Here is a 13,713-nt window from a genome sequence, read left to right as displayed (position 1 = left end):
CTAGACCGCATGTGTTTACATCCCACACTAAACAAGCACACCATTCCGGGCAGTAAAGACATTGCCACCGTTAGGATGAAAGAATGAGGTAAGAGTTAGTCAATACATGTGGTTATGGCCTTGAAAGGGAACCCAAGGGCTGCTGCACACAGCTAAACCCAAAGAAGAAAGGAGATCTTGCTTTCCAGTGCAGAAAGGACCAGAATTAGGTCAGGAAGAACCAGCCCCAGGCTAATGTGGATCATGTTACCTAATCTAGACATACCTCTGAGTGTTTCCTTTCAAGTCCTCTGCTTTACTCCTTCAGGACTGAGGGTATAGTTTCGTAGCTACTATTTTCTACATCAGATAGAAAATGTAAATGCATAGCAAGGTTCAACAAAGTTTGAAACTGGCCCAGAAGGAAGCTATAAAAATGGAGAAGTAACTCCTTGTCTCTGTCTAATGAAAAGAAAAGAATCAGTAATGATGAATATAGGTGTATTAGATAAACGCTTCATTAAATAAGCATATCCATTCTTAGCCCCTAAGCTAGCAGAGCTCAGAAGCACATGCGAAATTTGAAATGTTTGAGTAGTCCTGTTTATTTCAATTGAATTATTCCCATGCTTAAAGTTATGCGTGTTTAAATGGTCTGTTGTACTCTAATCTTAAAAAGCAGTCACATTTCTAATATTCTGTGAATTGTCTATAATTTTAGCATCCAAGGATGTTCAGGGTAAGTATTAATTTTCTATTCACTACAAATAAACAACTCAATAGCATTGTAAGGGGAAATAGGGGTGATCCGTTGCATGAAATAATTGCAATGAGGTGGTCACGCCTAAACTATGTTGTCTTGACTTGGGTTTGCTTTTCTTGATTACCATAAATGTTTTTTTTGATTCATTAGTTAAAAAAAATAATTGCACCTTGAATGATTTTGTTTCCATTTCATTTAAATCATTCTCACCGAAAATTAACAACTAAATACTCCAAAGCAGTTTTCACAAGACGCTAGGAAGTGAGATCCAGATTCCTGCCTAAAAGCCAGTCTAGGTTATGACGCTCTGGAGAAATACTATCTCCAGTTTCTTATGGGCACGGCAATTCCTAACCAAAACCTTGCCAGCCTCTGTATGCCTGATTATTAGCTGATCCCACCGAAGCAGTGAATATGGGTAGGTAAAGGTCTTCCTATATATGATGTGCTGCACTTACCTGACTTCACAGGCAGGAGACAACAAAAAATTGTAAATTGATTGAGATCCTGAAATAGAAAATGCAGAAGATGTATTATTAGCACTCTGACTTCTTTTATATTTATTTACAAAAACGTTCGTAACCTGGAGCGAAGGAACCCAAAAAGCTGGGAAGAGGAGTTAACGTCAGTTTACTATGGCCTGAATAGAAGCTTTGAAGATCAGCATGACAAGAAAACTGGAAATTTATAATGGGCTGCTGCAAGCTGCAACATTTGTTAGGAAATGTTCCCTAGCCACTGTACTTGAAAACTCCACAACATATTGAATATAAAGAGCCAAACCTCCTTTCCTCTTTGGAGGTTGCTCTCCAGGATTTACCCTGACACTTGCTGAACAGACTGCATGAAAGAGATGTCTTGTCTTGTTCTGCTGGTTATCATTCTTGCTTTCTTTTCCCCTAGAACGATTTCAGTGAAGACCATAAGCTTGTGACAGAGTGAATTTGTGATCTTATCCAATCATCTGGGCTGTTTGCAAAACTTCAGTAGGTGGCAGCGTTTTGTTGATAAATGTTTTGTTATCCAAGTGATCTCATTTAGTGCAACTGTTGCAATATTAATAAACTGAACTTATGATTGCATTTGCCAGGACTGAAAATATTGCCATCCTATCTGGCATTTGCTCTTATCTGAACTGACAACAACATCCATTGTATTTATAGACGGGGAAAGTCTTTCTGTTTGTACGTGTTAGGGGCAGAGGGGAAAGGGAAAGCGAGGGGAGAAGCAAGAATGGATTAAGATTAAAATATTGATGTTGGCCACTTGATTTGTGATTGTAATAGATGAGCTTTCTGGCAATTCTGTTAAATTGTCACTGCTAGAGAATGTATGGCTCAAAAGAATGGTTAATAGGGTATTCTGTCACCTCTAGTCCACCAGTTCAAATCAAGTCAATGTGGACAGCATCTCAAAGTTGTTACCACTTGGTAACTGGTGATCTAAGTTCAATTTCTACTGGATAGATGAGCCTGTCAGAAAAAAATCACATAACAATTGCTATTGGAGAAGCTCAGATTTCAACACACATCAAGACTCAGCCCAAGAAAGAGTCCAGGAAGGATGAAGAGGGTAAATGCTATTTCACTGTCCTATTAGACAAGAATCATTGAATTTGATTCATTAATACAGCCACATACACACACACACACACACACACACACACACACAAATATAAATGCATTAATACAGCCACACACACACACACACACACACACACATATGTATATGTATGTATGCATGTGTATATATTTCCATTAATTACTGTGTCTTAATAGAAAAAGATAATTATTTTTATATTTAAGTTTCTAAATAACACGTCCCCAGTTTTACCTCTTCTGAAAAGAACGCCCTTTTTAGTCCAAAGTTCAAAAGTAATGTTCTAGAGAAATACAACGTGTGCAGATGAGGACTGTCCTCACAGTCACCCACCTAACATGCAGTTACTGGGGGTTTAAAAAGCAAAATGGAAGTGTCTGAGACAGTTGCTTTCCCAGAAGAGAAGATCAAAGTCATCAGTTTTATTACAGGCCCTTCAGATTAACACTGAGTTAAATACACCAGGCTTTGGGCTAAATCCCACTACCATTGAGATCGATGACAAAAGTGCCACTGACTGAAACAGAAATTGGATCAGGCCTCTAAAGAACACACTTGGACTAATATAAATCCTCTAGAAATTAGATATGATAAATAGGGCAAAGGTGCTGAGAGAGACCTTATGACCACTTTTGCATATATGGACATATTTTTTATTATTCAGGAAATTCTCTAAGACTTAGCAATCAAGACAGGAAGGATAGAATCCGAGTTGCCAAATATCAAGGTGATTTAGACCTTGCAAAGGAAATTACAGCAAAGATTAAAAGGTCTTGCAGCCATATGAATGAAAGAAAGAGAAAAAGAAAGAGACAGCTATACTGCGAAAATGGCATTGAGATCAAAGATCATTTAGGTATGGCTCAAAGCCTACATAAATACTTGCTCTTAACTTTCAGTACAGGTTCTAATGTTGATCCTGGGGGCAAAAGTACAAGTGGCAACTTGGGATGAAGATGTCAGAGTAAAATTACACATACAAAGTGGAAGCAAAACTCAAAGACCTGATGATACCAACAGTAGATGTTGCTTCCCATCATTAATTCCCAGGCAGTATCCAAGAAGTCTTACCTGACCTCAGACCACAGTCATCGAATCCACTCCAGAGCTATGACACAACTGGCACTCAAAACGTTACTGGGATTTTAAATACGCATGCCAACTCTGGAGCGGTAACGAATGGCAGTGCCTGCGCTTATAAAGGGAAAATGTAACCTGGACAACTGAAAGGGCTGGAAGGATGTTAACAGTGGTCTTTACTAGCAGCTAAAAGGCTGCTGACTGAAAATAAACAGATGCACCCTTCCCACTTGAGAGAGAAGGGAAATGCCTGACCACCACTCGAACTGGGATGTCACATTAGGCAAAAAGGTGAAAATATGTGGAATCAAATGGAACTTGATGTCCCTGAAACCATATGTGAACTAGCAGCTTACAAGGAGGTCAGGATTTCACCTCAAGTGATGATGATGAATTGCATTAATTCCATTAGACACCTGAGAATGGATGACAGTGTGAACCCATATGTTTATACCAATCCAGACTAACCCTAGCAAGCGCAAAGCTTTCTAAGAGACCTCTGGCAGCACCTAATCAAAGAAAGGTTGGAACTATGCCTGAGCCGTGACTCATGTTACTCCACGTCAATATGGAAAAATCAGCTCCTTCCTCAGACAATTGTGATAGTGCCAGCCTCTATACTGATGGTGCCAGAGGCAGGATATTTTGAGAGATGAATAGGAGGCCTCTGAACTGCCCCCAATAGGAGTCTCACAGGAAGGACTATCAAGTGCAGCTATGCTTATTACTTCAGCACATAGTTTCCTAAGGTTTAGCACAATGAACACCTCCAGCCCTGCCACTGAACCCTTGTCTATCCCTTATCTGTCAGCATTAACTGTTTGTCTTTTATTTCAAGAGTAAGCTCTTTGGGACAGGCACCATATTTTTTTCCTGCACTTGTTTGGCATCTGTCACTACAGGGTCCTAGACCATGCCAAGAGCTAAGGAGGTATGTGCCTGCCTCCAAAACCACCTTGTTCACACCTAGCTCCAAGAGTATACTCTTTCACTAGGCACAGAAGGATGTAAGCACCTATAAGTGAGTCATTCTGCTACCCAAACTGCTCCTGGACCTTAGACATTGTAGTACCACAAATAAAAATACATAACAGTAAGCTAAGATAGAAGTGAGACTCTTCTAACCGCTGGCAAGGCTATGTTTAGTGACTGGGTTAACACATCCCTGTCTACTATTGTAATAGGATCCTCAATCTATGAGGAGAGATTGTGTGGCTGTAGCATTAGGTGTAAAGGAACACATAAAGGGCAGAATTATAATCTGAGATGAGAAGGGATTTTATAGCTACTGAATGAGAATTAATGGTGAGATGCAAAGCGTATGTAGACACCTAGGAACAGAGTGGGGAAAGCTAAAAGATACAGAAGTGAAACTGAAATTGAGTAAATTGAGAGAAATAATGTAAGAACACGTTGTTTTGAAAAGCATATAAAGTAAGAGAGGTTCCTAAGAACATGAAGCAGTCCAGTGGTGGAAAAGAAGTGATCATATAATGAAATATGCAGTAACAAGTTAGGATTCCCAATTTGCTAGGCACTTAGGCCTGTGATTATTTCTTTTGAAATCAATGGAAATGTCGGTACTCAAGCACTCTGTTAGCATGAGATCTGTGTTTCTGTTGAAATGTTTCACCTTCATGACACAGGGATGAAGACGATCAGATGAAGAGGTGGTGAAGAAAGTGGGTTGTTAGGCACCAGCTAATTCAACAGATTTTTGTTGCTGAGACAGATTTCAGTTGCTGTGAAAAGAGATTTATCCTTAATAAAGGTATTTGGATGGCCACTTATTTGCCTCAATTATTTGGGAAGTTAATGTTCATTAGCAGCATTTTGAGACTGAAATGCTTTCTATCTATATCAAGATGATTATTTTTGTAAATATGTAGTAGGTGAGTAGAGATGTTAGTGTACATATAGGCTACAGAGAAGAATACAACACTTAAATGGGAAAATTCTGCCCTGAGTGACAGGGTATCCAAAGGCAATCTCTAGAAAAACGTGCCATCTCTTTGAGATGGAGGAAGATGCACAGCTTGCTGTGCTTCAGAGCAAGAATAAGGCACCCCCAGCTTGCTCAGATTTAGCAGTTTTGCTAATCGTAGCTTTAAAGGCAGCTGGACAGAGAGGAACAATGTCTACTACATTACGTGACTGCTGGAGTATGAGCAGAGGCCAGTGCACTGGCCAGCTATCTTTCCTAATGTCGTCCTGAGAGCCTTGGAGATTTCCCATCCTCTTGCTTCTACAAAGAGGAAAAGGCTTCCTCTATTTCATTTCACCTGCATCTGTAATCACAAGCAGAGCCTAAGACAGGTGAAGCTCAGAGTAGCCTAACTACTCTATTTAGTATACAAAGGCAGCCATTTGGAAGAAGCTAAGTAACACATAACATTGAAACAGAGGGCTGAACCTCAGTTACAGTACCATAAAATCAGATTAGCTCCACAGAAACTGGAGTTATCACCACAGTGATGATGCAGTTCTGAATTAGGCCCAAGAGGCTGTATCGAAGGTAAGCTATGTCTCTTTGTCGCAGCGTGTGAAAACTGAAAGGATTTTACAGAGCTTCAGAATAACAGAAGGGCAAAGACAGCTGGATAGATAAGTAGAAAAATAAGAGTCTGCTACTTAGTCCACATTTTGAAATGTCTAATGCAGGTCATGAAGGACCACACTAAAACTCACATGCATGTTAAGGTGTGTGTCAACAATGCAGAAGTGCTTACTGACTAATCTCTTGAAAAGAAATGGAGGTTGAGGAAAGCGGCATGGCTCAGAGAGAGAAATGCAAATGCAGATCGACCCAGCAATGAAAAACCTTCTTATTAAACTGCGTTTTATCTTAGAGCGGTCCTTATTTCAGAACATATCCAAGCAAAGATAAAGGCATGGCACCATACTCATTAAACTGTGGATGGTTTGATGCAATCAGACTCAAGTCATTTGCATATGGATCAGTTTAATCTAGTTCTTCCTGTCTCGCACCTATTGTTAATCATGCCTCGACTCCCTCCCCCCTTCCTAATACTCATCCCCCCTCCTTCTCCATTCTTTTGATTCAAGTAGATAAATGAATAGGCGTAAGGACATCAACATCTCTCTGAGTGATCATCTGCCTCATACGCACAGCATGTCCCATGTTTTGCTGATTATGTCCTGTATGGTGACCCATATGTTCTTCATAGTGTCTGTCTTTGCTGATTTAGGAAGGCTGTGGAAGATGGAGGAAGAATATTAACTCAGATTGAAAACTCAAGTTTAAGTTTATCTGTAGCCACAAATTAAATAAGATTTGTGTTCTCAATTTATTCAGCATTGTTAGAAAATATCTCTCTGAGCAGCCCTGCAGGTTACACTGAACAAAGTGACTCCTTTCCTTTCAGAGGCTGAATATTATTATTTCTGAAGTTAGCCAGCAGTAGTGATAGCTGTTTGTATAATCCATCTAAAATGATAGGGTAACGTGGTGATTGAGTAAGCAGACGTTTTTATCTCTTGGGGCAATACTGTGTGGGTCTTTTAATAGGAGTTTTAGGGCTCTATAAGACTTCCCTCTGAATGTTTGAGTTTGTGCTTCTCTTCTCAGAATAATTGCAACCACATGTCAAATGGCTTTGCCCCAGATTTATTGCCATGGATCCCCAACCTTATCTTTGGTTTCTACTGCAGGGTTTTGTTTTCATTATTCAGGATATTCCATATAGTAGCATCATGGCTATGGCCTAGAGGAGATGATAGATTTTATGATTGCATGAGGAATGCAAGGAAGTAGCAGACTGAGCAGTTTACGCAAAATGTCTCGAGTGGTGACTTTTCCACTGAAGAATGATGCCGTGCAAGCCAGTGGAGGAGATGTTCATAAACTTATATTAAAAAACAAGATCTTTATTCTCTGTTATTGTATTGTATTCTGTCCATAGGTCATCTACCAGCCTTTCACATGGCCATTGCAAACAAATCTTGTTTGACTGTCCCTTTCTGTGACTAGAACAATGAGGATTAGGCTTCTAAGAGGACCTGCCCTTCAGTGGCATACTTTCTTCCTTGGTGTAAAGGCACTGATATAAGTGTAGCTGGATCTGATATTTACTCCACCAATATCACACAAAGTGAGCCCAATGATTTGTAGCAATGATGACCTCAGTGAATTTCCCCAGACTGGAAAGAAGTTTCCAGTAGGCACAAAGCTGGTGTAAACAGTGCATTGGCTAAGGGTGGGGGCAGAAGTTAGCATCCAGATTCAGCATTCTCTAGTGTATCTAGTTATGTACTCTTCTGATAAGACTACTTTGATACCATCAATACCTCTGTGAGGGTCCTCCCATTCTATGGTACAGGAGAAAGGATGGGCCAGCACTATTTGAGATGAACATACATATCTCATCCATTGATATGCAGATTCATTTCTGCTGATTATATTTCAGTTTAGGAGAACACACCATGTTAGAAATACTTTTATAGAGTCATGTAAGGGAGTCACAGCTCATGAGGTGGAGACAAGACCAGCATTCTTTAGCAAGGGGCACTTTCTGCTATGTCATCATAGCATTTAGCGCAGTGGGCTTACTGAGGACCCCTTACATTGCTGTAATTCCAAACAGTAAGAGAGACAAGGCTTGATCTCTGACAGCTTTTTCCACAGGACATAAAGAATTTCATTAAGATTGCCTGTTTTGCTGCAAAAAAGGAAGGAATTAAAAATTCATGCTAAAATTGTTAACTGAACAATTTTAAATCTCTGGAGGAAAACAAAAAAAGGATATGTACAATTTTATTTCCTAGGAAGGATAAAGAACCAGGTCGGTAGGATTTTGAAGATATTTGGTGCAGGTCTTCCTGTTAAGATTTTGTGCCTTAAACTACAACAAACTGAAGTTTTTCCTTTGCTTGAAGTACAGGAAAGGGCCCTTTTACAGGACTTGGGAATTTCAACTGGCGAAATCCAATGATTCACTGTCAGCAAGAATGCAAAGATGACTGTGGCTCCTCTAAGCCCTTTTCTGCTGCTAAAGTGGCAGTTTTAGATTCCTTGGCATGACATAGTTGAAGACAGCATTGGAAAGCCTGTATTGAAAGAGGCTGATCTAAAGTTTAACAGCCTTCAGGATTGTATTTGTTAATTTAGTGTAATTGATTTTTCTCGGTCTTCATGTTCCTTTTAATGTAATTTCTCTTGTGTGTGCTATTTCTTAGTTAGAGAGGAGAGAAGAGGGTGCAGACTCACTTGTGCCCCTCTCACTTCTAGTCTGGCCCAAGCCCACTCTCTAATACCTGGGCCTTGTTCCTTCACCTCCAGCAACTGAAGTCCTCATCCATCTCCATTACAGAGTAGCTATTTCTTCCTTTTTTTTTTTTTTTTTTTTTGCCTGGGCACTAGCAGTGGGCACAGGAATGGCAATGGTCTTTGTTCTCAGTCCCTGTGTCCAGAGTTATGTTAGCTGTGGGGAATAGACAAACCACTGCTCTGAGGCCCTGGGATACAGCCTGAGCAGGACAAAAGACATCTTTGGGGAATACTTGCATGGTATGAGCAAAACAAGACAATTTTCAAAATCACTGTTTAGCCAAACAGGGCCAGCTTTTCACAAGGGTATCAAAAGAAAACGTTTCTGGTACCCCTTCATACCCCAGCAAATTCATAGCTTCTTTTCAGAGTGTGGAGGAGCATTTGATAGATGTATCCTATGTACTGCAGACACAGGCTAAAGAAAGGCGAATGATGGGAGCTGGAGCTGGGAAAAGTGAAGCAATATTAATACCATCTCTATATTCAGCTGTCATCTACACATGAAAACCAGACATCAGCATGCAGTACTCTCAATTGCCTTTGCTTTTGCGCATGTTAAATTTATCATTCGTACATGCCGTGAGACAAAAAGCAAATGTAAATATTCAGCCTGCAGATGAGGAAAAGATTACATAAGAAACTGTTTTGTTATCCTTTCCTTTTTGTTTTTTATTCCTGCCACGTGCTCTGTGTTCCTAGAAAGTCTGAGACTTCGTTCTTCTTAATGAACTTCATACTAGAACTAAAATATGGCAAGATTGCTCTTTTCTGCCAGGGAAGTATCTTGAGACCACAGCAGCACAGTGTGTTGCGATATAGAGCCTTAAGGGCATGTGTCTTCAAAAATCATATCACTTCCAACAGACTCCCCAGCTCCAGTTTCCCCTCCCATTGAAAACTTACGAGCAAATTCAAACAGATTGATTTTTTTTTTTCAGCATCTGAATGCTCAATGAAAACTTTAATTAACTTAGTATAACTGTACTATAAAGTGAGACTGGGCTGCAAAAGAGCTCTTTCAACATTCTCCATCATGTATCAATTAACTAAGGGAGCTTGAATGTTGTTACTGAACAGTCAGTCTTTATAATCATTGTTCACAAAATACAGGTTAAATGATTCAAAGATAATAATCATCCTTCCTACTCCTACCCTTACAGGGCTTGGCACTTAGCATAAGTCATGTACAATGCCCCCTGTTCAAGGGCAGTATCTATTTAGCCTGTCTTGATTCATAGGTCATTGCTGCAGTACTACGTCACTTTGCAAAAGTATAGCTAATGATTAGTGTTTTTCTTCTTCCTTCTTCTTCTCCCTTCAGGCTGTAGGTACTGGGTGTTGACTTCAGTGCTGGCTTTCTAGATTCGGTAGCAAAAGAGTAGGTCATTGCACAGTATTTGCCATTTGCCACTGAGGCTTGTGCTTTTCCCATATAGGTTAGGGGGTCCCAGATATGTAAGGCAGTGACAGAGAAACCACAGTTTCTCACACTCATGAACTTCCCAGCTCAGGGGCTGGGCACAGCTGTAGTAGTGATCAGAGCACCATGGCACTGGTAGGGTGTGGACCACTCCACTAGCGACAGCAACGTGCATGGGCAGCAATGTCTGGGAATGGGGAGGTGTGCAGCTGAGTTCTTTCTCAATTAGGAAACTGTGCGCTTAATTCTGCTGGAATAGTAGTTTTGCTACAACTGGTATAACCAAATGCTATCAGTTTATTTAAAAGGATATCCCAGATAGATAATTAACAAATTAAGAAACTAGCCTAGATCTGGGACTGACCATGGAGTCTGTACCATCAAAAAAACAAAGGCCTGGGAAGAACACCCTTCTCTGCTGAGCCCATTTCTTGATATAAAGAACAGGGACATCATATAATGCCCTTTGCAAATTGATCCAATGCTAATGTAACCAGCATGGTTCCTCTTATAAGCTGGGCTTTACAAGCCCAAGATCATCCTAATAGGTGTGTGCTGTCTCTGATTTGGATTCCTCTTCATGTGAAGCAGACATAGTGTTCAATACCTTGCATTCCCTTATCAGATACCCTTTATGGAAGACATCCCAAATAACATTTGCCTTTCCAGAGCTATATCACATCACATACCCATAGTAATTTGACTAGTGCATAGAGGCTTTTCTGTCCTTTTCTGTCATTTCTAACCTGAAAACTCCTATAAGAATAAGAATTTTCTCTTGTCACTTCTAAAGCAGATGATCTCCTTTTTTATACTATAAATGTCATCCCATTTCTTTCTGCCAGACAACCAAAGTCTTCATCTTCTTCTTATATCATCTTCTAACCCTTTTCTGTGTCCACAATACCTCCTAGCCACATTAGCACATTTCTTTTTGTGCCAAGGTCATTAATGAAAAGAAGAGTGGTCCTCCATCCTCATTCTCCCTCCTGTGAAAAGTCATGGACTACGGCATTTTAAAAACACAGTAGTCTTACATAAAGGGAAACAATTATAATGAGGCCTTTGGTGAGGGAAACTGGTCTGTTCTATCTGGGAGCAGATGTCATCTTCCAAGGCAGCTAAATGAGCAGCCACAGTGTTTGCAATGTCAGTGCCAGCTATAAAATTCATTCTTTGTTTCTCTCAGTGTCCTGATTTGCAGAACTCAAGGGAAGGAGGAGATTGGCCACAGCACACAAGCCAAGTCATATAAACCTCTGAGTGCTTTCACGTCCTGGAGCTGTAAAATTAACATAATAGTGTTTATTCATGTGCATAAATGTACTAGAGATAAATAGAAGAAATGTGGACAGCACAGGGTACATTTCTTTGCTCACTGATTTTTAGTGTGTATATCTGAAGTTGTAGTGAATAATGAACAGTTTGTCCTGCTAGTGTCCACACTTTCTTCTCAAGCTTTTTGAAGACTAGGCTTATCTTTGAAAGTCATAGACTGAGCCCAGTGCCCTTGCGCAGCTTGAGGACTCTGCTTGCAAATCAACATGTTGCAGATTACATCTGTAACTGTACTATCCTGTAGGCACATAATATAAAAGGAAAAAAATACCTTTCATAGAAACAAGGATGATACTCCCCCCACAACAACTTCACTATATGAAGACAGTCATTAAGAAATTGGTTTGGAATTTGAAGGAATTACTTCAAACAATGAGGGGCATGAAGAGGTTTTCTTTAACACGGAGAGAAAATGCCCCATAGCATGTTATTTGTTTAGTTCAGTATCTCACCACTGTTCTGTCATCAGAAACACCTAAATCTTCTGTATTCATGCAGTACCTAATGCATGTGATATATTTAAAAAGAAAACTGTCTTCACTATAATCAAAGTCCAAATTTTTTTTCCTAATCAACACTCCTTCTTCTACAAATACATAAACAAGTAGCATCTCAAATCAGGGGCTACCTGCAAGTCTGGGCTGAATGTTGTATATAGAAGGTGCAAATAGCTACCAAATTTTTCTGAAAAACTGTCACCTACTACACTACTGTGTTTACCTTTCTGTAATTCTATGGCTAGCATAAGCTAAGCAAGGTCAGACAAGGCCAGCTGTTGGAGGAACAGCTTTTAAGGTAAGCCTGGCTGGTGGAGAAAGTAGTACAGATAATTCTAGATGTGATAAACCCTATTTGAGTTGGTACTGATAGAGCGAGTGAGCCAGGGCCAAAACAAAATTCACTGTACTGACAGAGAACCCAGTATTTAGAAGATCTGGAAAAAAAAAAGGTTTTCTTGGCCGCTTGTGGTACTAAAGCCCTGGCTGCATAGAGGGGACGTTGTTGGTTTAATATGAGCAATCACATTCTTCCTACCCTGCGTTCCTAGCAGTGCTGTACAGCTCATCACCACTCTTCAGTTACTACCTCCATTCTAGTTCATCTGCTTTTCCAGTAAAACTCAACTCTAGCCCCAAATTGCTGGGTAGTGATGCAGAGCACTATTAAATCTGTCGCCACATTATACCTTTTCTACAGCTGCACACCAAAAGCAGGTAACTTGGCCTATGCACGTTCTCTCCAGTCCATCAAGACTAATATCATTCAGGCTGCTATGGGATGAAAAGCACTAACACAATGTGGGATGTTATGAGAAAAGAACTAGCTCTTCCCTGCCGAAAATGTAACATAATATGCATTTTTAAAATTGTAAAACTATTCTATCATATACACATTGTCCCTTTTTCTCTCCACTTTTTTTTTGCTGTGGCGATCCACTTTAATCTAAATCACGAAAATCTGAAATCATATTCTTGTTTACTGCCTTTTGCTCTTCCATCTCACCCCCCTCCCCACTTTTCTCCCTAAGCTGCCTGAAAACACTCAGTTACCCAGCCCTGGAGGTGAAACTACTCAGAGAACTTCAAGGTTATGAAATGCAAAAGCTTAGCTTTTATTTGTTTCACAGTCAGAGAAAGCAGCGCACAGATTGAAAACCCCAGTTGTGCAACTCTGCTGACATATAAAGGAAGGTTTAATTGTGTTTAAAAAGCAAGTGTATTTTTACATAATTAGGAAAAACAAAAAACCCCACAACAATGCTGAGCAAATAAAAATGTTGTTTATATCAGTATAGTTGAGAAGTAAAAAAAAAAAAAAAAAAAAGGAAAGAAAAGAAAAAGAGGCGAAGAGAAAAACCAATGACCAAAGCAGAAAAACAACATTCAAGGTGCTACAGTTATGCTTGATAGAAAAGCAGAACCATTGGTGAGAATTAAGTACTCACTGCAGAGAGGGAGAAGCATTTGAAGTTATCAAAGAGAGAAGTCTTGATGTCAAAAAGAAAAAGGAATCTTGGTTTAAAGGACGGTTAAAGCTTTTACTTTGGAATGATCTGAATTTTGAAAAGTCACCCAGAAGAGGTAGAGAACAAACCAGGGAGTTCAAGAGCTAATAGCTGTAAAAAGGGGAATAATTGGTGGGATCTGAGCAACAGACAGGAATGTTTTAGGGAGCTGAACTTGGAGATCTGAGGTCCTTTGTCTTGAATTGCTGGTTAAGTCATTAGGACTCCCATTTTTCTTT

This window comes from Struthio camelus, chromosome 3 (assembly GCF_040807025.1).
Source record: "Struthio camelus isolate bStrCam1 chromosome 3, bStrCam1.hap1, whole genome shotgun sequence".
Classification (NCBI taxonomy): Eukaryota; Metazoa; Chordata; class Aves; order Struthioniformes; family Struthionidae; genus Struthio; species Struthio camelus.
The sequence above is the reverse complement of the archived record's forward strand: the minus strand, read 5'-3'. Positions refer to the sequence as shown.